This window comes from Schistocerca piceifrons, chromosome X (assembly GCF_021461385.2).
Source record: "Schistocerca piceifrons isolate TAMUIC-IGC-003096 chromosome X, iqSchPice1.1, whole genome shotgun sequence".
NCBI lineage: Eukaryota > Metazoa > Arthropoda > Insecta > Orthoptera > Acrididae > Schistocerca > Schistocerca piceifrons.
The window spans coordinates 721,392,189-721,406,557 of record NC_060149.1 but is presented as its reverse complement, the minus strand read 5'-3'; the positions used below and the strand labels follow the sequence as shown (position 1 = coordinate 721,406,557).

Here is a 14,369-nt window from a genome sequence, read left to right as displayed (position 1 = left end):
ACGTCCTCAGAACAGCATCCCACTTTTTTGCGAAAGAACTGATAAAGTATGTTGAAACTGCTAGCGGAAGTTAAGGAATTTTACTTTCAGGTGGTGTAAATTTATTATGGGTTCGGATACCGAAAAAGTGCTTTCAACAAATTATTTGTTTGTTTGTGCTCAATTGTCATTTTTCTCTATTCAAAACTTTTGACCCGTTATAATGCTTCTTTACTATTTCATTTAGATGTCTGTACGGCTGATAACGGATCTCCAACTCAAAAACGGGACACACAAACAATTACACACAACTACAACTAACATGATTCATATACAGAAAGTGTACACAACATCTGTTCTTTAGGTTAAAGTGGTTAGTGGCGTCAGGAGGTGCCTATGGCCATTGGGTTGAATACCACCCTTACAGTGAACAAAGACTCGATAAGTGTGAAGAAGTAAGTAAGCACGTCTAACGATATGCCCATAGAAAAGCAAATGTCTATTATTATCAGTTAAACACCCGCTTAAATAAACTATTTAAATTAAAACGAACGTACAATATGTCAGAGTGCGCGTTTCGAGGATAACTAATCAAGTAATTAAGAAAGAGGAAATTGACAATTTTGAATAAAAGATTTCCCTCCTTAAGAGAAGATTTCTGTTAACAGACGAGAGTTTATATCTACAATGAAATTTTCCTCGTCATTCGTTGTAGTATTATTTTGTCAGGGTTGCTCTGACATTTATGATATGGTCATAAAATAGAACACGTTCTGTTAAGATATGGTTTTATAAACTTTGTGTGCTACAGTCATAGGGTGACTGAAATTATTGACTCATACCACTTGAGAGTCTGTAACTTTGTCAAGATTGATTCATCCTGCCTTATGCATGGAGGGAAGTATATGAACTTGAGAACTTGCAAGGATGTGAAATTAAACAAATTTCAGCCGTCTATTTTCCAAACTTATTTTATTTGGCTACCACTTGCAGAATTTTACTACGCCATCTGCAGGCCCTGACCGACGTGTAGGAGGATTTTGTCTCGGTTCTGATCAAAACAGGGGCCAGCAATACTGCTGTTAGTAGAGTTTTGCTATAGCAATCACTATGTAGGGAAGCAGCGTATTCACACCTTATAAAATTCACATCAGTCTTTCCATTGTGTGCTAGCCTAGTCAGCTGTAACTAGCTCTGACGTTATAAATATTGCGCAATACTTTAAAATGAAGTAAATAACCTGAAACGTTTCTAGCATGTCAGGAGTAATACAAAATCAATATGTGTTGGATATCAGTTCAATAGCTTTAACCATTTTCGAAATTTGGATGTTTTTCTGTAAAAATCATTGGCGCAACAGAAAAGAGCTAGAAACTTAAAAATTTATATTTAGATTCCTTTTGCATAATAATTTAGTAGAAACAGTATTCTGGATCTCAGAAATTAAAATTATAGTTGAAATTCATGATTTTCTGGTTTTTGTCTTAGAAATTAAGGAAGCAAGATAGATTAAGTAGACGAATAAATAAAGCTAGGATGTTCAAATTTAAGTAGAAGGGAGATCCGCTACAATTATAAAAATGTGAGAAGTTTCAACAGAATAACTATAAAACTATAGCTATAGCATATCTCCAGAGAGCAAGTTCAGAGCTCGTCTACTGCGTGTAGTGTAATTAAATTAATTCTCTCGCCCAAAATATTTGACTTAGCCATGTCAGACTTTTATTATGATTACTTACGTGTGTGCTGATTGCACAATTAAATTGAAAGCTTCATCGGCCATTACCAAAGGAAGCAATGATTTATTCGATAACTTAAAGTGGTGCATTATTAGCCCAGCGGCTAGTCGGGAGAGCAGATTTGATCAGGCGTTCCCTTAGCCGTCCGCCCCGCGGCTTTATATGTAAGAACGCTGCGCAAGAAGAGGAAGGCCCCAGTTCTCTCCAGACGCTGATTAGCGCACCACCTGTGCCGCGAGTCGAGTCGCATCGCGTCGGTATCGTTGATATAAACAGCTTCAGATGCAGTAATAAGTTACTCGGGATACGCGTAACCATGAAATCGTTTTCGAGTGAAGTGTTAATTTTGGGATAACATTAATGATCTATCTTTAGTTTGCGTATGTCGTATTTTCACGTGCCGCCGCAGGACAGACATTCTACCATTATTAGCCTGGCGTTTGATGAACATTATCATCAAATTATGGCGAGCATTCACTTAAACATTTAATTTGAACAGTTATAGTTGCATCAGCGCATTAGACTCTGAACTGCTCTGGTAGTTGGATTGTGTGGATTCTTTTTGGTCTGTGACTTTCAGAATATAGTGAACATTTTAGAGAGAATAGTTTTTGATTATGAATCCCAGACAATCTCCTAATTCCTCAGAGCTATAAGCTGTAGCTATAAATGTATTTCTCAGATGAAGTGGGCACAGGCTTCACGTTTTGCTAATCAGTTTATGGTTGCCAATATAGTAGTTAGAGAACTAGTGTTGAGAACAGCAAACAACAGCATTAAATAAATAATAGGAACATTAACAATTATTCCACCCGCCACCCAACAACTTCACCCATAATCTTGAGATAAATTTAGCTGCCAGTGTGGAAGCCCATGTCAGCTGATCTCAATGGCATCGATTTCATCAGCAATGCTATCGAGAGACATGTTGGCGGCTTGTGCTCAACGCTTACTAGCCACTACTGTGGGCCAGCATGGAGCGGTAGCGAACCAGAATGGCCCTACAATGTTGTTGGTGTCTCCTGGTCTCCTTGCCACGACGTCATCAGTCGCTTCAAGATAGTTACCTTGATGTCAATTGTTCGTGAGTAACTAATTATTACCTGAGTGCTCTCTGACGGTGACATTTGGAAAGTAGTATGAAATAGTATTTTTGTTACATTTACCAGAGAAATATGATAATAAATCCCACAGATTGCTACTCATATCTTCGCAGAACTTGTAAAATATAATTAAATTCAATATTCACAAACACAGTATCTGCCTTCGATTGTTTTTGAAGATATTTCTGTCGCAATTTCAAAGTTTGCGGCTCATCTGTCCTAATGTGTCTCAACTGTGCTGTCCTGCCGCTGACTGCAGAACAGCAACTAACGCTCAACCCAAAAACCGTTATCTGGATTCTGATCAGTAGCGGGTCATTTGTGAGATCCTTCTAATCTATTTATGTTAGAACAAAGGGCTAGGATTAGAGACAGAACCGCTGACTGTGTGAAAGATGGTTTATATGCTCTGTGTTCTGAAGACATAGTTTTCCTGATAGAACATTTCGGAGACAGAGCTGTTTCGCGTACATTAGACCCTACAAAGCAAAAGAGCAAAGCGTAGTTTTATAATGTGGTTATTGATTATCTGTTGGTAAGTTTCAGTATTTTAATAGATTATTACCTCGTTTATATTGTGTATCTCAGCAGCAACATATTACAGGACAGGTACTGCGATGACTATGCTATCAACTCACGCTGCGTTCTTTAACCACTGACGTCGCAGATAAATCAGATGCCATGGCAGTGACGTTACTGGTTTAAAATGCGCTTCTTATCGCCTCGCAGGAGGGATAAGTTGGGAATGTGACAGTTCCAACCCTTTCCGGTCAACCAGATTTCTCTTCTCCATGGTTTCCCCGAGTCGCCTCAGCCAATCTCCTGGATGGTTTGTTTGGAAAGGACACCGTCGTCTTCCCTCCTTATCCTTAGCAGATCCGCACCTGTTCTCGACGGGACATTAAACCCTAATTCTTTTATTCTGAACATGTTTGTCGTGTGGCTCAGAGCCCTGCGCAAGCCTTTCGGTTCGACGCCATTTCGGCGGCTTGCGTGCTCTGTTCGCTACTTATTTATTCATGTAGCATCTCATTTGGCCTCGCGAGGCTGAGCGTATCCAATTGCAGACTTTCCCACTCCAGAAAAACCGGAGGTCGTCGCCAAAATTCAGTCCTTCATCGACATCTGTAGCCAAAGACACGTGTGGAGATTTTTCGAAATTATGGATTGTTATTCAAGAACTGCGAGATAAGTTGTCTGAAGTATTAACTTCTATGTGGTTTCTTTAAACATTTACAGGTGAAAACTCGGATGGTACTTAGAATAAGGCCACAGTCATCCTATACATCACGAAGCCGTCTACTGCTTCGTCTCCAGTGTGTCTGCTGTCGATGGTGCATAAGACTCTTACTCAATTCCTACTCCTTGTTCTCATAGCAGTCACATAATTCTACCGGTCGAGGTGAATCATATCACTCACATAATTCTACCGATCGAGGTGGATTGCATAAGACTCTTACTCAATTCCTACTTCTTGTTCTCATTGCACTCACATAATTCTACCGATTGAGGTGACGCAGTGGTAAGACAGAACGCTGATTCGGGAAAACCAGTTTTCAGATCATGTACGGTCAACCACATTTAGGTTTCCCATAGTTGCATAATACCTTATAAGGCGAATTGCAGGACGATATCTCTGAAACGGCGAACGTACTTGGCCCAACGCTTACGGTTCAGGACGGACTGGAAATTGCTCATCTGCACCTGGAAGAATCTCTCTGTTGTACCCAAAATGTTTTCCATCGGCACGTTTCTTCACAGCTGGTAATAAGTGGAAGTCAGGGAGTGCCAAATATGGTCAATAGAATAGATTTTCCAACAATCTGTGTTTCGTATCCCTCAGTTTTACCATTCTCAACACCTTTGTAGGCAATTGCATTGATACAACAATAAATTCTTTTCTTTATTTTGACATTCAGGGCTCTTCTTAAGTAGTCTACTGTCAAATGTGAACATTCGGACAGCTGTTAGCTTACACTTTGCAAGATAACAAATAACTCAATTTTTCTGGGACTGGTAATTGAACCTACCCTACAACAATTGGACGATGACAGTGAAACAGAAGAGGGCAGTTATGTAGTCACTGATTATTGCCAGTAATATTGGAGAATTCTAGCGTTCATATGTCTTTCATGCTGTCGTTCTGCACGTTCAGTAAGAGTAGGATGCTGCTGGTGTAGCTATTAAGCATGCTACCAGGAGAAATTGTCATACGTCAGGAATGCAGAAATCCGGCTAGGTGCCACCTCACTTCGTAGATGCTTAGGAGTAAGTTTAGCTGAAAATATCTTAAAAATACTAAATATTGGTGCTTTAATTACGAATTATTACATAAAAATGTCGTAGAATAAGAAATTGGATAAAGGTACCGTTATTGTACAACAATTTAGGACCATTACAGTAATAATTGGTAGCATTCGACCGTAATTTTTGTCCTGCACATAACTCAATACCGCGTTTCTAGAGACAGTGCTCTCATGATGAAGTTGTAAAACTTAGTTCATGGGGCTAAAATGCTAAGAAGCGTACCAACATAAGTGCGGCATTACAAAATGTAATTAAATAAAAACACAGTGAACAATAGGTTCTCGTCTTACATTAAAATTGAGGATCTCTGTCAGTGATCATCCCATGTCACACCGCACACTTCATTATGCCGGGTCCCGGTGATCTGCTGTGGGATCTAATGCCGTCGATTTGATCCTTCAAATGACTCTGAGCACTATGGGACTTAACATCTGTGGTCATCAGTCCCCTAGAACTTAGAACTACTTAAACCTAACTAACCTAAGGACATCACACACATCCATGCCCGAAGCAGGATTCGAACCTGTGACCATAGTAGCACCGCGGTTCTGGACTGAAGTGCCTAGAACAGCTCAGTCACAGCGGCCGCCTAATTTTACCCTTATGCAGAGCTCCGGGTGTCGTTGTGAAGTGATATGTTCGCGGTGTCACTGCGTAAGCACAGCTCTTGGCTCAACCACACTGCTGTATTATTGGTCGCCTACATTTTCTTAAGTCTACAGTCGTCAGCTTCTGGCTACTTTGTCAAAGAGGCATTGCAGATTTATAATTACTCATCTGCCTTAAAACAATTCTAGAGAGGCATTAAAAAATCTCATTCCGTTGTTGTCACCTTGTTGATTCACAACATTGCCAGGTTTCTTTCCATGATTGGCGATCTCCAATTCTTCCAGCAATTCGAGTTTCTCCCCTCTCTTTGCTACGTGTAAGATTTCCAAGTCTTTGTCTACTCATTAAGGGAATAAAGGAAAACTTGGAAATCTTAAGTGTCCTTTTCAGCACGCTCTCGTTTGCCGTACGAGTTTCATTGTGTTCCAGCTGTTACAAGCATTACGACAGTAGCTTGCGACCATGAGTTCGGAACATTACCTCAGACTCAGGATTATGCTGGTTTCTTTCAGTATTTAACTGGACCTGGTCGAAGAAAAAAATCGTAGAGTTATTCTGCTCACCATTCCATCCAGTGAACAAAGAAAACAGAATCTCAGCTAAACGCAAATACAAACCTGCTAGAAATCCATTATGGTGGACTGTGATTAACTGCTGCAGTAGACTGGAGTATTTAGTGCACTAGAACAATAAAGTTGGTGTAGAGCTAAGTAGAATGTAAAAAAACACGTGGTTGTAAATATAGAACAAAAATGCAATCTAGTTAGTGAGTACAAGGTGGGCAGAATAGAGCTGGCCCGTGCCAGGTTAATTTTCTAACCTCTTACAAATAAGATATGAAGTCAATAAGCGAAACTAAATATCAGATATGAGTTATAACAAGTGGCGAAACTGAGCAGTGCAAACATTGGCCCTCCACCCACTAACGGAAACTGCAGAGATCTTGAGAGTAGGTGGCACGGTGGCAATGCCGGCTCTTGATATTGCCCGCTAGGAGGAAATGAAATACCTTCCGCGGAGCAATAAGAAATTGTAACAGAGCGTTGCCGGACACGTGGCTGTAATAGAAATCCGAGCAAACTATTGGACACGGGTGAGTGCTGCCCTCCAGATGAAAACGTCATACAACTGGAGCGCAATTAAGGTCTGAGTAATATGAGGGGCAGTCAAACGAAAACCGAACTCCCATAACAACGGGGCCAAGGAATGGATCCATTCAAAAGTAATCACTACATTTGTTAAGACAATTATCCCACTGGGAGACGAGATGATCACTTCCTGTTCCGTAGAACGCGGTCGGCCACTGACTGACCTACAACCGTACCCATTCTTGCACTCCCTCATCCAAATGAAACCGACGTTCACGAATGTCTTTCTTTAGGTCGCCAAAGACGTGAAAATCACACGGCAAAACAGTCGGGCTGTATGGAGAATGTTGCAGTGCTTCCCAAATAAATCGCTGAAGCGTAGCCTTTGTGCGATTAGCAGTGTAGGGACGGGCGTTCTACATCTACATCTACATTTATACACCGCAAGCCACCCAACGGTGTGTGGCGGAGGGCACTTTACGTGCCACTCTCATTACCTCCCTTTTCCGTTCCAGTCGCGTATGGTTCGCGGGAAGAACGACTGCCGGAAAGCCTCCGTGCGTGCTCGAATCTCTCTAATTTTACGTTCGTGATCTCCTCGGGAGGTATAAGTAGGGGGAAGCAATATATTAGATACCTCATCCAGAAACGCACCCTCTCGAAACCTGGACAGCAAGCTACACCGCGATGCAGAGCGCCTCTCTTGCAGAGTCTGCCACTTACGCTTAAGCCGTAACGCTATCACGCTTACCAAACAACCCTGTGACGAAACGCGCCGCTCTTCTTTGGATATTCTCTATCTCCTTCGCCAACCGTATCTGGTACGGATCCCACATTGATGAGCAATACTCAAGTATAGGTCGAACGAGTGTTTTGTAAGCCACCTCCTTTGTTGATGGACTACGTTTTCTAAGGACTCTCCTAATGAATCTCAACCTGGTACCTGCCTTACCAACAATTAATTTTATATGATCATTCCACTTCAAATCGTTCCACACGCATACTCCCAGATATTTTACAGAAGTAACCGCTACCAGTGTTTGTTCCGCTATCATATAATCATACAATAAAGGATTCTTCTTTCTATGTATTCGCAATACATTACATTTGTCTATGTTAAGGGTCAGTTGCCACTCCCTGCACCAAGTGCCTGTCCGCTGCAGATCTTCCTGCATTTCGCTACAATTTTCTAATGCTGCAACTTCTCTCTATACTACAGCATCATCCGTGAAAAGCCGCATGGAACTTCCGACACTATCTACTAGGTCATTTATATACACTCCTGGAAATGGAAAAAAACACATTGACACCGGTGTGTCAGACCCACCATACTTGCTCCGGACACTGCGAGAGGGCTGTACAAGCAATGATCACACGCACGGCACAGCTGTCACACCAGGAACCGCGGTGTTGGCCGTCGAATGGCGCTAGCTGCGCAGCATTTGTGCACCGCCGCCGTCAGTGTCAGCAAGTTTGCCGTGGCATACGGAGCTCCATCGCAGTCTTTAACACTGGTAGCATGCCGCGACAGCGTGGACATGAACCGTATGTGCAGTTGACGGACTTTGAGCGAGGGCGTATAGTGGGCATGCGGGAGGCCGGGTGGACGTACCGCCGAATTGCTCAACACGTGGGGCGTGAGGTCTCCACAGTACATCGATGTTGTCGCCAGTGGTCGGCGGAAGGTGCACGTGCCCGTCGACCTGGGACCGGACCGCAGCGACGCACGGATGCACGCCAAGACCGTAGGATCCTACGCAGTGCCGTAGGGGACCGCACCGCCACTTCCCAGCAAATTAGGGACACTGTTGCTCCTGGGGTATCGGCGAGGACCATTCGCAACCGTCTCCATGAAGCTGGGCTACGGTCCTGCACACCGTTAGGCCGTCTTCCGCTCACGCCCCAACATCGTGCAGCCCGCCTCCAGTGGTGTCGCGACAGGCGTGAATGGAGGGACGAATGGAGACGTGTCGTCTTCAGCGATGAGAGTCGCTTCTGCCTTGGTGCCAATGATGGTCGTATGCGTGATTGGCGCCGTGCAGGTGAGCGCCACAATCAGGACTGCATACGACCGAGGCACACAGGGCCAACACCCGGCATCATGGTGTGGGGAGCGATCTCCTACACTGTCCGTACACCACTGGTGATCGTCGAGGGGACACTGAATAGTGCACGGTACATCCAAACCGTCATCGAACCCATCGTTCTACCATTCCTAGACAGGCCAGGGAACTTGCTGTTCCAACAGGACAATGCACGTCCGCATGTATCCCGTGCCATCCAACGTGCTCTAGAAGGTGTAAGTCAACTACCCTGGCCAGCAAGATCTCCGGATCTGTCCCCCATTGAGCATGTTTGGGACTGGATGAAGCGTTGTCTCACGCGGTCTGCACGTCCAGCACGAACGCTGGTCCAACTGAGGCGCCAGGTGGAAATGGCATGGCAAGCCTTTCCACAGGACTACATCCAGCATCTCTACGATCGTCTCCATGGGAGAATAGCAGCCTGCATTGCTGCGAAAGGTGGATATACACTGTACTAGTGCCGACATTGTGCATGCTCTGTTGCCTGTGTCTATGTGCCTGTGGTTCTGTCAGTGTGATCATGTGATGTATCTGACCCCAGGAATGTGTCAATAAAGTTTCCCCTTCCTGGGACAATGAATTCACGGTGTTCTTATTTCAGTTTCCAGGAGTGTATATTGTGAAAACGTTATCGTCTAATAGGATGATCCCATCCGATAGCGTACCTGGGCGTTTTGACCTTGCACGTCGCATTTTCAGCAAAGTGTCTACATAGCGCTGCGCATTGTCTGTGGTTCCACACTCGAGAAACTCGATGAGCACAGGACTACTGCACTCAAAGAAGGTCATCATGGTCTTTACCCGAACTTTTGTGAACAGTTTTGGTTTTCTGTCGCGTGGGAGATGTGGGATGTTTCCACTGATGGCATTGCCGTTTGGCCTCGGACTGTCGGAAGGCTGTTAGATGGAATCATGTCGTTGCACTATAACTCCCCAAACCTCAGCGGTTTGGTTGGGAAACACTGCAACATCCTCCGCACATCCGGAAATTGCACTTTGTGCTCTTCACATCGTTGGCCATCTGAAAAAAGATATGTGAGGCATAAATGATAATTAATTGAAACCCTCAGCTGCCGACAGGTGTTGTTGACATACCTTGATGGGGACAGCTGAAAATGTGTGCCCCAACCGCGACTCGAACCCGGGATCTCCTGCTTACATGGCAGACGCTCTTTCCATCTGAGCCACCGAGGACACAGATGAATAGCGCGACTGCAGGGACTTCTCCCTTGCACGCTTCCCGTGAGGCGCACATTCCCAACTGCTCACAATCTACATCAGCTGTCCCCATCAAGGTATGTCAACAACACCTTTCGGCAGCTGAGGGTTTCAATTAATTATCATTTATTCTAGAGAAGCTGCACGATCATCAATGGTATCTGTTCTTTCGAGAACAGTTACTATCTTCATAGATATGTGAGGACGTCTTTTTCCGTAGGACGAAGAAGTGTAGAATGGGTGCAGTTGTGGAACCCAGTCTACAGCGTTCTGCGAAACAGGCAATGAGCGTTTTGTCTCCCAGTAGGGTAAATGTCTTACCGCCTGTGGTGACTACTTTTCAGAAGACCCTTTCCATGCACCCGTTGTGAAGGGTGTTCGGTTTTAATTTGATTATCCCTTTTAATTTTGAGAAATATTTTCAAAGCTAAAAATCGAAAATTACTCTTCCTAGAACGTCTTAACAAAGACGCAGCTTTCAATGAGAAACTAAATTGGCAGCATTTTGTACTGCTTTTGTGTTTCTGCAGGGGTATTTGCGTAATACGATCTTCATAAATATCGCTTCATGATTCATTTTACTGAAACTGTACAGTGAAAGCCAGCGCACAGTTTTGTCCTCTCGATAAAATTGCTAATGACAACACGATCACGAGGATGAGAGGTTTCAGATCCCTAAAAGTCGAGTTTGTGGGCGTTTTTAAATAGCTTTTTATTTTTTCCTTTCATTTGCATAACTGATCAGTGACATATCTCTGACTAGCAATAATAGAGAGCAGCTCGATTACGTTGCACACGGCTGGCAAGGGAGTGGCAGCATCTCTCATCTGTTCAATACGGAGCGGTTCGCAGAGGTGATACGGTTCAGCTTGGAATGAAATAACGCTGATTCTGACAATTCGAGTGAGCGTTATAAATATGTTGTAACTAGTTACAGTCACTTTAAGTTTTTGAAAAGCCCTGTTTATGTCTGGTCCTGTATAGAATGAGTCTCAATGATGATTTGAAAACTGAATCACAGTCGTTGGCTGTGACAGGGATATAGTTAATATAGTGCTATTTAGCTTGTAATAGAGGTCGGTAGTGTAATAAGCAGTTTAATTATAGACAGCTACTTGACAATGCAGAATATGCCACCATAGTTAGCATGGGGGAGCCACTTGCTTAATGACCGTTGAACCGCCTGCGTCTAAAGCGTCCCACATGTTCCCAGTGCTAGCGAGAGAAGGTGAACAAGTATGTCCACTGAAGTACCTCCTTCCCAGAATGAGTTTCTCAGTTTACAGCGGAGCAAGCGCTGATATGAAACTTCCTAGCAGGTTAAAACCTTGTGCTGGACAGGAACTAGCGCGGGTAAGTGCTCTACCAACTGCGCTGCCCAAATGAGAGTCACGACCCTTCTGCAAATCTTTACATCATCCAGTACCTCATCTGATACCTTCCAGAATTCACAGAAGTGATTCTGCGAACTTGCCAGCGAAAGGCAAAAGTCCCGAGTTCGAAACCCGGTCCAGCACACAGTTTTAATATGGCAGGAAGTTTGAAGTACGGTGTTCCTAAAACCATTCCGACTCAGTCTGAGAGTAGGAGGATGACGCGCCGTCTTGCTGAATGTACATTTCGCCTTGTGGAGTGTTGTAGGCGAAGGAATAGACCCACAAGATAGAACACCTGTTTTCCATATGGTTCGCGTTGAATAAAAAATGGAAGGCGTATCAGGAGTCCATTTCATCGCGTGTAAGCATTCCGCCGATTATAATGCCTCCACTACCTGCCTGATCGGTATCCTGTTTGCCATTGACTTAGTACGCACTTCTAGTTTTATAGCGGGCTGAGTTTTACTCCATGGCAATACTGGCGCTAGAAATTTTCTAATTTTCAGGTACGAGACAACAGTTCATCACAGAGAGAATGGATGCTACTCTGGTATTCAAAGTAACACAGTTCTGCTAGACTTCTATTTTGAAATGTTACTTCATTTGGCTGCATAGTTCACATACCAAAATAAAATACACATTATATATGTCTCTCACAGCTGTATCGCACAAGTCTAGTGACTCATTTCTCGTGAGCATAACGATATTTCCTCCTTCGCGATAACCACTCAGTTCAGCTTCGGATATCACGATAAGATGTTCGCAATCAGCATATATCGCACAACGCAATACTTTCGCGCTTAATCCTTGTGGTTGAGGTCACAGCTTGATGCGCGTAGTGATGTCAGCCCGGCTCGCCAGGAGCTCACGAATGTAAATCACTTCCCTTACGAACTATTTTCAGATAAATATGGAACTGCATTGACCGTCCCGTTCCGTGTCATATTCATAAACGCACTGACAACTGATTACTGATTATCGGCAATTACACTGCTCAACTTAGTTAAAGGATCACTGCCCCGAAATAGCATAATAGTCTCCCACTGCGAGACAGAAGTTTGGAATTTGGCTCAATACAACCGTCGTCTGCAATGATGAAAAAGTGCATCTTATATCCTTGTTTCACCAATGATATGATACTACGTACTATGTATTCTACGTGACTGCTGACAGCCAGTGTACTTCCCGTTATGCTGGCGACCCCTGTAGGTCTGTAGGACACTAGTTGCTGACAGAGTCGCTCCCCTTGGCCAGTAGGTTGCCCGCGCAACCTGCCATGCTAGAGGGAAGGCTAGTCTGTAGTGAAGTAGCCACAACGCGAATCGCGGTCCCAACAGAGGCGGCCACTTTTCGAAATCCTGTAACAGTTTCCCATTGCGACGCACGAGTTTTAAATTTGTGTCAAAGGTACCTGAAACCTCCCTCTGTAGCAGTGCAAAAGAATGACGCCATTGCGACATCACTCTCCGGATCGGCAATTACCAGTCGTCCAAATGGAGATCTGCAGGGGTGGAAACCCAATAACACATTACCAGTCCTTATACGGCGTGTGAAAGATGTTGGCATTCAAAACACCTTCCAGTCGTCTCAGAATGCATAAATTCGGACACTGTGTGGTTTACAAGAAAATCTTATACCAAATACTGACACGTTCACGTAATGATGATGGAGCTGAATAGCGACCACGCACCCATCTCTCCAGCTTAGAGCACAAAAAAAAGCACTCCGTCTTCAGGCCACAAGTGGCCCATCGGGACCATCCAACCGCCGTATCATCCTCAGCTGAGGACGCGAATAGGAGTGGTGTGTGGTCAGCACGCTACTCTCCCGGTCATTATGATGGTTTTCTTTGACCGGAGCCGTTACTATTCGGTCGAGTAGCTACTCAATTGGTATCACGAGGCTGAGTGCACCCCGAAAAATGGCAACAGCCCATGGCGGCCCGGGTGGTCACCCATCCAAGTTCCGTCCACGCCCGACAGCGCTTAACTTCGGTGATCTGACGGAAGCCGATGTATCCACTGTGGCAAGGCCGTTGCCTCAGAGCACAAAGGCTCACTAATATTGAGATCTTGTGATTGTGGTGTTCAGGGGACATGGGACAATTCATCCTTGAGTTCAAAAAACCAGTCCTGGATGCGAGCTGTGTGAACAAGGGTCCTTGTTGTCTTCACCGTCGAGGCACAAACATTATACCATGGGCTGGACCCCATCAGCCAAAACTGTCACTTAATCTTTGGTAATAATGCGGCCTTGGGGACTAACTATGGGGCTCAATAAGTACCACGATATGCCTGCCGAAATTATCAGCAAACCCCCGCCATGTTTCACTCTTGGGACGCAAACTCAGCCAGAACTTGTAATTAGTGTACAACAAGACACATCTGACCAAATGACATATTTCCATTATCCACAGTCCAAATTTCATGTTTTAGTAACTACGTTTTCTTGTTACGGGCATTTGCGTCACTGATGTGTGGTTTTGGAAGTCCAGCATATGGAGCTCTCTTCGCGTTCTTTCGGTGCTGACAGGATTTACGAGTGCGATATTCAATAATTCAGTGAGTTCTGCAGCTGTCTTCCTCTGATTTCCTCTTCGATGACCGTCTGTAACGATTACTCAACACACACTTTCGTCCGCATTGTGACTTAGCGGATTATGTTTCTCCGCTTTCAATGTATGTTGTACAAATACAGTTCCTTCTGAGACACCAAACACTTCGGCCACCTTAGCTACAGAAGAAGCTACCATACGAACACGAAGAATTTGCCTTCGTTAGAACCCACTTAGCACTGAAATAATGCACTCAAAACTACGCAGAAAACTGCTCTGACCACGACGGACACTTGTAACGTATTGAGGACA

General features: G+C 44.2%; 1 protein-coding gene and 1 pseudogene across 1 annotated transcript in view; both read right to left on the bottom strand.

The window, feature by feature from the left end:
* Nucleotides 1-14,369, bottom strand: part of LOC124722674 (protein tipE) — a 512,209-nt gene that overhangs the window by 434,468 nt on the left and 63,372 nt on the right. The gene's annotated exons all lie outside the window — the stretch shown is intronic.
* On the bottom strand, nt 13,426-13,543 carry LOC124723819 (annotated as a pseudogene).